Source organism: Leptonychotes weddellii, chromosome 11, assembly GCF_054177405.1.
Source record: "Leptonychotes weddellii isolate Sample4059 chromosome 11, ASM5417740v2, whole genome shotgun sequence".
Taxonomy (NCBI): domain Eukaryota; kingdom Metazoa; phylum Chordata; class Mammalia; order Carnivora; family Phocidae; genus Leptonychotes; species Leptonychotes weddellii.
The window spans coordinates 63485888-63494718 of record NC_138379.1 but is presented as its reverse complement, the minus strand read 5'-3'; the positions used below and the strand labels follow the sequence as shown (position 1 = coordinate 63494718).

General features: G+C 36.8%; 1 pseudogene; it reads left to right on the top strand.

Moving 5' to 3' along the window:
- The first annotated feature begins 5482 nt into the window (after positions 1-5482).
- On the top strand, positions 5483-6462 carry LOC102732606 (splicing factor 45 pseudogene; annotated as a pseudogene).
- The last annotated feature ends 2369 nt before the right edge of the window (positions 6463-8831 follow it).

Below are 8831 nucleotides of genomic sequence, written 5' to 3'. Positions count from 1 at the left end.
ATTTAACCATTTTTAAGCATACAGTTCAATAGCATTAAGTATACTCATACAGCCATTACCACTCTCCATTTCTAGAACTTTTTCATTATCCCAAATAGAAACTCTGTACCCATTAAATAATAATTCCCAATTTCCCCCTCTCCTAACCCCTGATAACCTCTATTCTAGTTCCTGTCTCTATGAATTTGGCTACTTTAGGTACCTCATATAAGTGGAATCATACAGTATTTTACCTTTTGTGTCTGGCTTATTACACTTAGCATAATTTTTTTTAAAGATTATTTATTTAAGAGAGAGAGAGTGGGGGGGAGGGGCAGAGGGAGAGAATCTTTCAAGCTGACTCCCCCTTGAGCATGGAGCTAGACATGGAGCTCCATCCCACAACCCATGAGATCATGACCTGAGCTGAAACCAAGAGCGGATGCCTAACAGACTGAGCCACCCAGGCACCTCACTTAGCATAATGTTTTTAAAGTTCATCTATGTCATAGCATATATAAGAACTGCATTCTTTTAAAGTTGAATAGTATTCCATTGTGTGGACATACCACATTTCCTTATTCATCTGTTGATGGATGTTTGAGTTGTTTCCACCTTTGCCGGTTTCCAATAATGCAACAATGAGCACTGACATACAAGTTACCTATTTGAGTTCCTGCTTTCAATTCTTTTGAGTACATACCTAAAAATGGAATTTTTGGATCATGTGGCAATTCCATGTTTAACTTTTAAAGGAACCATCAAACTTTTTCAAGTGTTTACACCATTTTACATTCCCAACAGCAATGTACAAGGGTTCCAGTTTCTCTATGTCCCTACCAACACTTGTTACTTTCCTTTTTTAAAAATAATAATAATAATAGCCAACTATCCTAGTTAGTATGAAGTGGTATCTCTTTGTGGTTTTGATTTGCATTTCTCCAATGGCTGTGATGTTGAACATCTTTTCATATGCTTATAGGATATCTGTATATCTTCTTTGAAGAGATGTCTATTCAAGTATATTGCTTGTTGGATTATTTGTTGTTGAGTTGTAGGAGTTCTTTATATATTTTGAGTTTTAATGTCTTATCAGATGTATGACTTGTAAATATTTCTCCTATTCCATGGGCTGCCTTTTCATTTTATTGATAATGTCCTTTGATTTCAATAAGTTTTAATTTTGATGTAGTCTCATTATCTGTTTTTCCATTTAATGCTTTTGCTTTTGGTGTCACATCCAAGAAACCACTGCCAAATCCAATATCATGAAGATTTTTTCCCCTTATATGCTTTCTTCTAAAAATTTTATAGTTTTAGCTCTTACATTTAAGTCTTTGACCATTTTGAGTTAATTTTTGTATCCCATTACAGTGTGATGTATGAATCTAACTTTATTTTTTTGCATGTGGATATCCAGTTTTCCCAGCACCATTTGTTGAAAAGACTGTTTTTTCCTCCACTGAATTGTGTTGACACCCCTGTCAAAAGTCAATGGCCCATAAATGTGAGGGTTTATTTCTGGATTCTCAATTTTATTCCATTGATCTATATGTCTATCCTTATGCCAGTACCACATGTCTTGATTAACAGTTTTCTAGTCAGTTTTGAAATCAGAAAGTGTGAGGCCTCCAACTCTCTTCTTTTTTAAGACTGTTTTGGCTCTTCTGGGTTCCTTGCATTTCCATATGAATTTTCAGATCAGCTTATTGATTTTTATAAAGAAGTTACCTGGAATTTTGAAAGAGATTGCACTGAATCCGTAGATCAATGTGGAGAATGTTATCATCTTAACAATAAGTGTTTTGATCCATGAACATAAGATGTCTTTCCATTTATTTAGTGCCTCTTTAATTTCTTTCAATAATGTTTTGTAGTTCTCAGAGCAAAAGTTTTGCACTTTTGTTAAGTTTATTCCAAAGTATTTTATTCTTTTTGATAGTTTTGTACATAAAATTGTTTTTTAACTTAATTTTCAGTTTGCTCATTGGTCCTTTTAGAAATATAATTGGTTTCTTGTCTATTGATCTTATATTCTGGAGTGTTGCTGAACTCATTAGTCTTAATAGTTTTTTCAGTGAATTCCTTATGATTTTCTATATATAAGAGCATGTCATCTGCAAATAGTGATACTTTCACTTCTTTTCCAATCTGGATGCCTTTTATTTTATTTTCTGGCTAGAACCTCCAGTACAATGTTTAATAGAAGTGGTGAGAACAGACATCCTTGTCTTGACTTGATCTTAGATGGAAAGCATTCAGTCTTTCACCACTAAGTATGATGTTAGTTTTGGGTTTTTATAGATGTCATTTATCAGGTTGAAAAGTTCTCTTCTATTCCTAATCTGTTGAGTGCTTTTATCATGAAGGTTAGCAATATTTCTTTGTTTTGCTATTTTAGTGGTCACTTTAGTGATTACAGTATATGTCTTTAACTTTTCATGCGCTACCTTCAAGAGATAATATACCTCTTTATGTATAGTTTAAGAAACTTCCATTTCTCCCCTCAGCCATTATATAATTGTCGACATATATTTTACTTTTAGATGTTGTAAACTCTGTAAAAATTGTTATCATTGTTGTTTAAATAGTCAATTATCTTTATTTTATTTTATTTATTTTTTTTAATTTTTTTTTTTTGAGAGAGAGAGAAACAGCATGAGAGGGGATAGGGTCAGAGGGAGAAGCAGGCTCCCCTCTGAGCCGGGAGCCCGATGTGGGACTCGATCCCAGGACTCCGGGATCATGACCTGAGCCGAAGGCAGTCGCTTAACCAACTGAGCCACTCAGGCACCCCAATTATCTTTATCTTAAAAGATTTTATTTAATAATTTGGGAGAGAGTGCGAGTCAGGAGAGGAGCAGGGGGAGAGGGAGAGAGAGACTATTAAGCAGACTCTGCACTGAGTGCGGACCCCATTGCAGGGCTCAATCTCAGGCACCTGAGATCATGACCTGAGAAAATCAAGAGTCAGACACTTAACCAAATAGTCAATTATCTTTTAAAAATATTTATTTTATAAATTTGTATTATAACATTTACTTGTAAAACCAATCAATGAGACCATTTAGGGTATTTGGACAATCACAAACATTTGTAATTTACCACCTTAACCATTTTTAAGTATCTTTACATTGTTGTTTAACAGATCTCTAGAACTTTTTCATTATGCAAAACAGAAACTTTACACCCATTGAACACCAACTTCCTATTTCTCCTTTCCCCCAGCCCCTGGCAAGAACCATTCTACTTTCTGTTTCTATGAATTTGAATACTTTAGATATCTCATATGAGTAGAGTCATATAGTATTGGTCTTTTTGTGACTGGCTTATTTCATTTAGCATAATTTCAAGGTTCATCTTTATTGTAGCATGTGACAGGATTACCCTCTTTATAAAGGCTTAATAATATTCTTTTTTTTTAAAGATTTATTTATTTGTTTGAGGAGGGGAGGGGCAGAGGAAGAGGGACAGAAATCTTGTAGTAGAATTCCTGCTGAGTGCAGAGTCCGATGCAGGGCTCCATCCCAGGACCCTGGGATCACAACCTGACCCGAAATCAAGAGTTGCACACTTAGCCTCCCGAGCCACCCAGGTGCCCCAGGCTTAATAATATTCTATTTTATGTATATGCTACATTTTATTTCTTTATATATATATACTACATTCATCTGTCAATGGACATTCATCACCTCTTTGCTGTTGTAAATATTGATGTAATGAACGTGGATGAGCAAATATCTCTATATGTTCTGGATATTAATTCCTTATCAGATATATGATTTGCAAATATTTTGTCCCATTCTACAGGTTTCCCTTCTACTTGAAACTCCTTCAGATTTCTATTATCTATCTTCTGTATATTGATTTTTCTTTCCTTATCCCTATACTGATTGTTCCATTTCTATTCAAAAATACATAAAATCCTTCCCTTGACCATACAAAATATCCCAAGCTTATATTATTCTACTTCTTTTCCTTTGTGGCCTATTTTCTTGACAATATAATTCACATTTGGTCTCCAGTTGCTTACCCAATTCACTTTTTTTATTTCCTATATTCTGTTTCCACTCTCACCACTATTGAATTTAGTCTCTTAAAGGTCTCCAAGTACCTCTCCAAGTCAAGCCATGCTTTCTCATGTCTCTTGACCTCTCTGATAGCATTTGACAATGTTTTATGCCCCATTTTTATTGACAGTCTCCTCTAGGTTTCCAAAACTGTCCATTTTCCTGGCTTTCTGGCTACTTCTCTCTCGTGGTCATGTCCCCATTGCTGTCACCATTCTTTTCAGAATTCCAAATTCATCAATGCAGACATTCATTCAAGTTCTCTCTTTGCTCTTTTCTCTCTTTTTGCTATTTTGTTCAATTCCAACACTTTAATTATCACCTTAAGATGCAGGGCCTTTTAAATATCTCCAGATTCGATCTTTATCCTGACTCCAATTCTGTATTTCTAACTGCTGGTTGAACAGCACAGTCATAAAACTTTGGAGCAGTGAGAAGCCTAGAGAACATTTAGCTCCACAGGACCCAAGGGATTTCCTGGAGACAGCGCAGGTGCTCCTTTATCCCAGGCAGCTCCACTTCTTTCTGCATTGTTCTTTCACTTCATATATGTTTATTGAATGATTCCTTAATGTCTTATAGATATTAAAAAGATAGTAAGAAGATATTATGAATAATTTGATGCTAGTAAATTTGACAACTTGGATGAGGCAGACAAATTACTTAAAAAACACAACTTGCCAAAATGGGCACAGAAGAAATATAACCTTTATATAGAAGTAATTATAGAAACAGAACTATTAAAGATCTTGAGCTCAAATTGAAACCTGTCCCACAAAGAAAACCTAAAGTCTCACTACTGAATTCTTCCAAATATTTAAGAAAGATATAACACCAATCCTATCCAGCTCTTCCAGGAGTTAGGAAAAAAAGTTAACGCTTCTCAACTCACCTTTATACCAAAATCTGAAAGAACATTACCCAAAAAAGTAAAAATATAGGTCAATCTACCTCACAGAGATTGATTTAAATATTACATATTAGCAAAACAACCCAACATGTTAACAAAAAAAGTTAGCACATCATAATAAAGTGACTGTACTAGGAATGGCAAGGTTGGTTTAACGTTTGAGAATCAACTGAAGAGCCAGAGAACAAAACAGAGTACAGTATTTGCCCCAGTAATCAACCTAAAGTGAAGCGGCTCATCAGGGGACCAGCAGATCATAGACACCCCCACCCACCCACATGTTGCAGCTGGCCTGAAGGATCCTGTTCCCAGTGGATTTTCTGTAGGAGAAGTTTTGATTCCTTTAGCTGATGAATATGATCCCGTGTTTCCTAAGGATTATGAGAAAGTAGTGAAGCACCATAGAGAGGAACAACAGAGACAGCGGGAGCTGGAAAGACAAAAAGAAATAGGAGAGAAAAAAGAGGCATAAGGACAGACCTGAAGCAATCGGTTTTTCTAGGCAACCAGATCCAGATTCTTTTTTTTTTTAAAGATTTTATTTATTTATTTGAGAGAGAGAGAATGAGAGACAGAGAGCATGAGAGGGAGGAGGGTCAGAGGGAGAAGCAGACTCCCCGCTGAGCAGGGAGCCCGATGCCGGACTTGATCCCAAGACTCCAGGATCATGACCTGAGCCGAAGGCCGTCGCTTAACCCACTGAGCCACCCAGGCATCCCCGATCCAGATTCTGATGAAGATGAAGGTTACAAGCGAGAGAAGCGGAAAAGAAGTATGGGTGGAGCTGCCATTGCGCCACCCACTTATCTTGTAGAGAAAGACCAAGAGTTACCCTGAGATTTCCCTTAGGAAGAGGTTCAAGACCTCGCTCCCAGTCTTCCAAAGCTGCTATTCCTCCCCCAGTATACGAGGAACAAGACAGACCCAGATGTCCGAATGGACCTGGCAACTCCTTCCTTGACAACATGGCTGGCACCTAAAATCATGCAGAAGTATGGCTTCCGGGAAGGCCACGGTCTTGGGAAATACGAGTGCGGGCTCTGCACAGCACTGTCAGTGGAGAAGACAAGCAAGCAAGGAGGCAAGATCATTATGGGTGATGCCACAGAGAAAGATGCATCCAAGAAGTCAGATTCAAATCCATTAACTGAAATACTTAATTGTCCTACTAAAGTGGTCCTCCTAAGGACAGGGTTGGTGCAGGAGAGGCAGATGAAGACTTGGAAGTGGAAACCACGGATGAGTGTGAAAAATATGGCGAAATTGGAAAATGTGTGATGTTTTGAATTCCTAGTGCCCCTGATGATGAAACAGTAGGAGTATTTTTAGAATTTGAGAGGGTTGAATCAGCAATTAAAGCTATTGTTGATCTGAATGGGAGGTATTTTAGTGGGCCGGTGGTAGAAGCCTGTTTCCACAATTTGGATAAGTTCAGGGTCTTGGATTTGGCGGAACGAGTCTGATTTTAAGAACCAGAGCATGAGTCATCTCTGATGATCCTTAAATGAGCTGCAGGCTGAGCAGAGCCGGAAGGGGCGTCAGCGGCCTGGGGCAGTGAGGCAGAGACCCTTGAAAGGACTTCCAAGGTGTATGTTGATTGATCCCTTTTTTATTTTGTGTTTTTTTTCAATATAGTATAAAAATCCTTTAAAAAAAAAATCTGTGTGCCTCTCTGGTTGTTTCTCTTTTTTTATTACCCCTTCTGAGTTGATTACATTTTTTGCTATGATTTCATGATGATTCTCAAGTGCTTCAGTGATACAGCATTTCTTGCACTAAAAAATCTAGAAAGTTTTGAGATATGGGGTTGTATTGTTATCCTTTGCTTTTCTTTCTGATTCATTTTAATAAAATGTGCAAGTTACTAAAGTGTGGCTTCATAAATTCTACAATAAAGCATCACCTTGGCAGTCTGCCAAAGGTGGAAATGTTTGCTTTCTCAAAAAAAAAAAGAAAGAAAGAAAAAGGAAGAAATTAAACTGTTATTTTTTGTCAACATGATTTACATACAGAAAATTCAAATGAATGTACAGATAAACTATTAGAATAATTCTATTAAGGTCACTGGACACAGTCAATAAGGAAAAGTAAATTTATTTATTTATTTATTTTTAAAGATTTTATTTATTTATTTGCCAGAGAGAGAGAGAGGGAGAGAGAGCACAAGCAGGGGGAGTGGCAGGCAGAGGGAGAGGGAGAAGCAGACTCCCCGCTGAGCAGGGAGCCCAATGTGGGACTCAATCCCAGGACCCTGGGATCATGACCTGAGCCGAAGGCAGACACTTAACCGACTGAGCCAGCCAGGCATCCCAGGGAAAAATAAATTTAAAAAATAAATTTATACACAGCAACAAATAAATACTATGCTAAGCAAAATAAGTCAGTCAGAGAAAAACAAATATATGGAATTTGGTGGAATTTAAGAAATAAAACAGATGAACGTAGGGGAAGGGAAGGAAAAATAAAATAAATAAATAAATAAATAAAATAAGACAAAAACAGAGAGAGAGGCAAACCATAAGAGACTCTTAAATATGGAGAACAAACTGAGGCTTGCTGGAGGGGAGGTGGGTTGGGGTATGGGCTAAATGGGTGATGGGCATTAAGGAGAACACTTGTTAGGATGAGCACTGGGTGTTATATGTAAGGGATGAGCCACTAAATTCTACTCCTGAAACCAATACTGCTCTATGTGTTAACTAACTTGAATTTAAAAATAAGTAAATAAATAAATTATATTCAAGAATTGTGGGGGGGTGATGGCTGAAATATATGATGGGGATTAAAGAGTACACTCATGATGAGCACTGCTTAATGTATAGAGTTCTTGAATCACTATATTGTTACACCTGAAATTAATATAATACTGTGTGTTAACTATACTGGAATTAAAATTTTTTAAAAAAACTTGATAAAAATAAATTAAAAGGATTTATAATACAATATTATAATCATGTTAATTTTCCTCAAACTGATCTGTAATGTAACTTCAATCTAAATCTCAATTGTTTTAAAATAGACTTACAAAGACATTCTCATATTGAAATGTACATGCAAAGGGCCAAGAATGGCAAAAACAACCTTGAAGAATAAAAACAAAGTTGAAACAGGGCGCCTGGGTGGCTCAGTTGGTTGGGCAACTGCCTTCGGCTCAGGTCATGATCCTGGAGTCTTGGGATTGAGTCCCACATCGGGCCCCTTGCTTGGCGGGGAGTCTGCTTCTCCCTCTGACCCTGCCCCCTCTCATGTGCTCTCTCTCTCATTCTCTCTCTCTCAAATAAATAAATAAATCTTAAAACAAAACAAAACAAAACAAAAAAACAAAGTTGAAACATTTGCACTACCAGATAGCAAAGCTTACTATCAAGCTACAGTATTAAAACTGTGGTACTGAAGGACAGATAGATCAACAGAACAAAATAGAGTCTAGAAACAGCTCCAATCATATATGGTCACCAGATATATGACAAAATATATATAGCCATCTAAACAACAACAACAAACAAGGTGACAGTAAAAAGGATTGGGAGGATATGGAGCAATTGGAACTCTAATTCCTTGCTCCTCAGAGTGAAAATTGGTACAACCCCTTTGGAAAATAGTTTTGGCAATTTTTATTAAAGCTGAATATAAATATACTCTATTGCCTGGCAGTCCTAACGCTAGGATACAAGTATACAAAAACGTATACTGTGTACACCCAAACCATATCCTAGAATGTTGATGCCAGCACCATTCGTAAAAACTCCAAACTGGAAACATTTCAAAGGCCCTTCAAAAGACAACAAAAAATACATTATTGTAGTTCATATAAAGAATACTCCACAGCAATGAAAAGGGGAAAACCCCTGGTACATACAAAAATATGAATG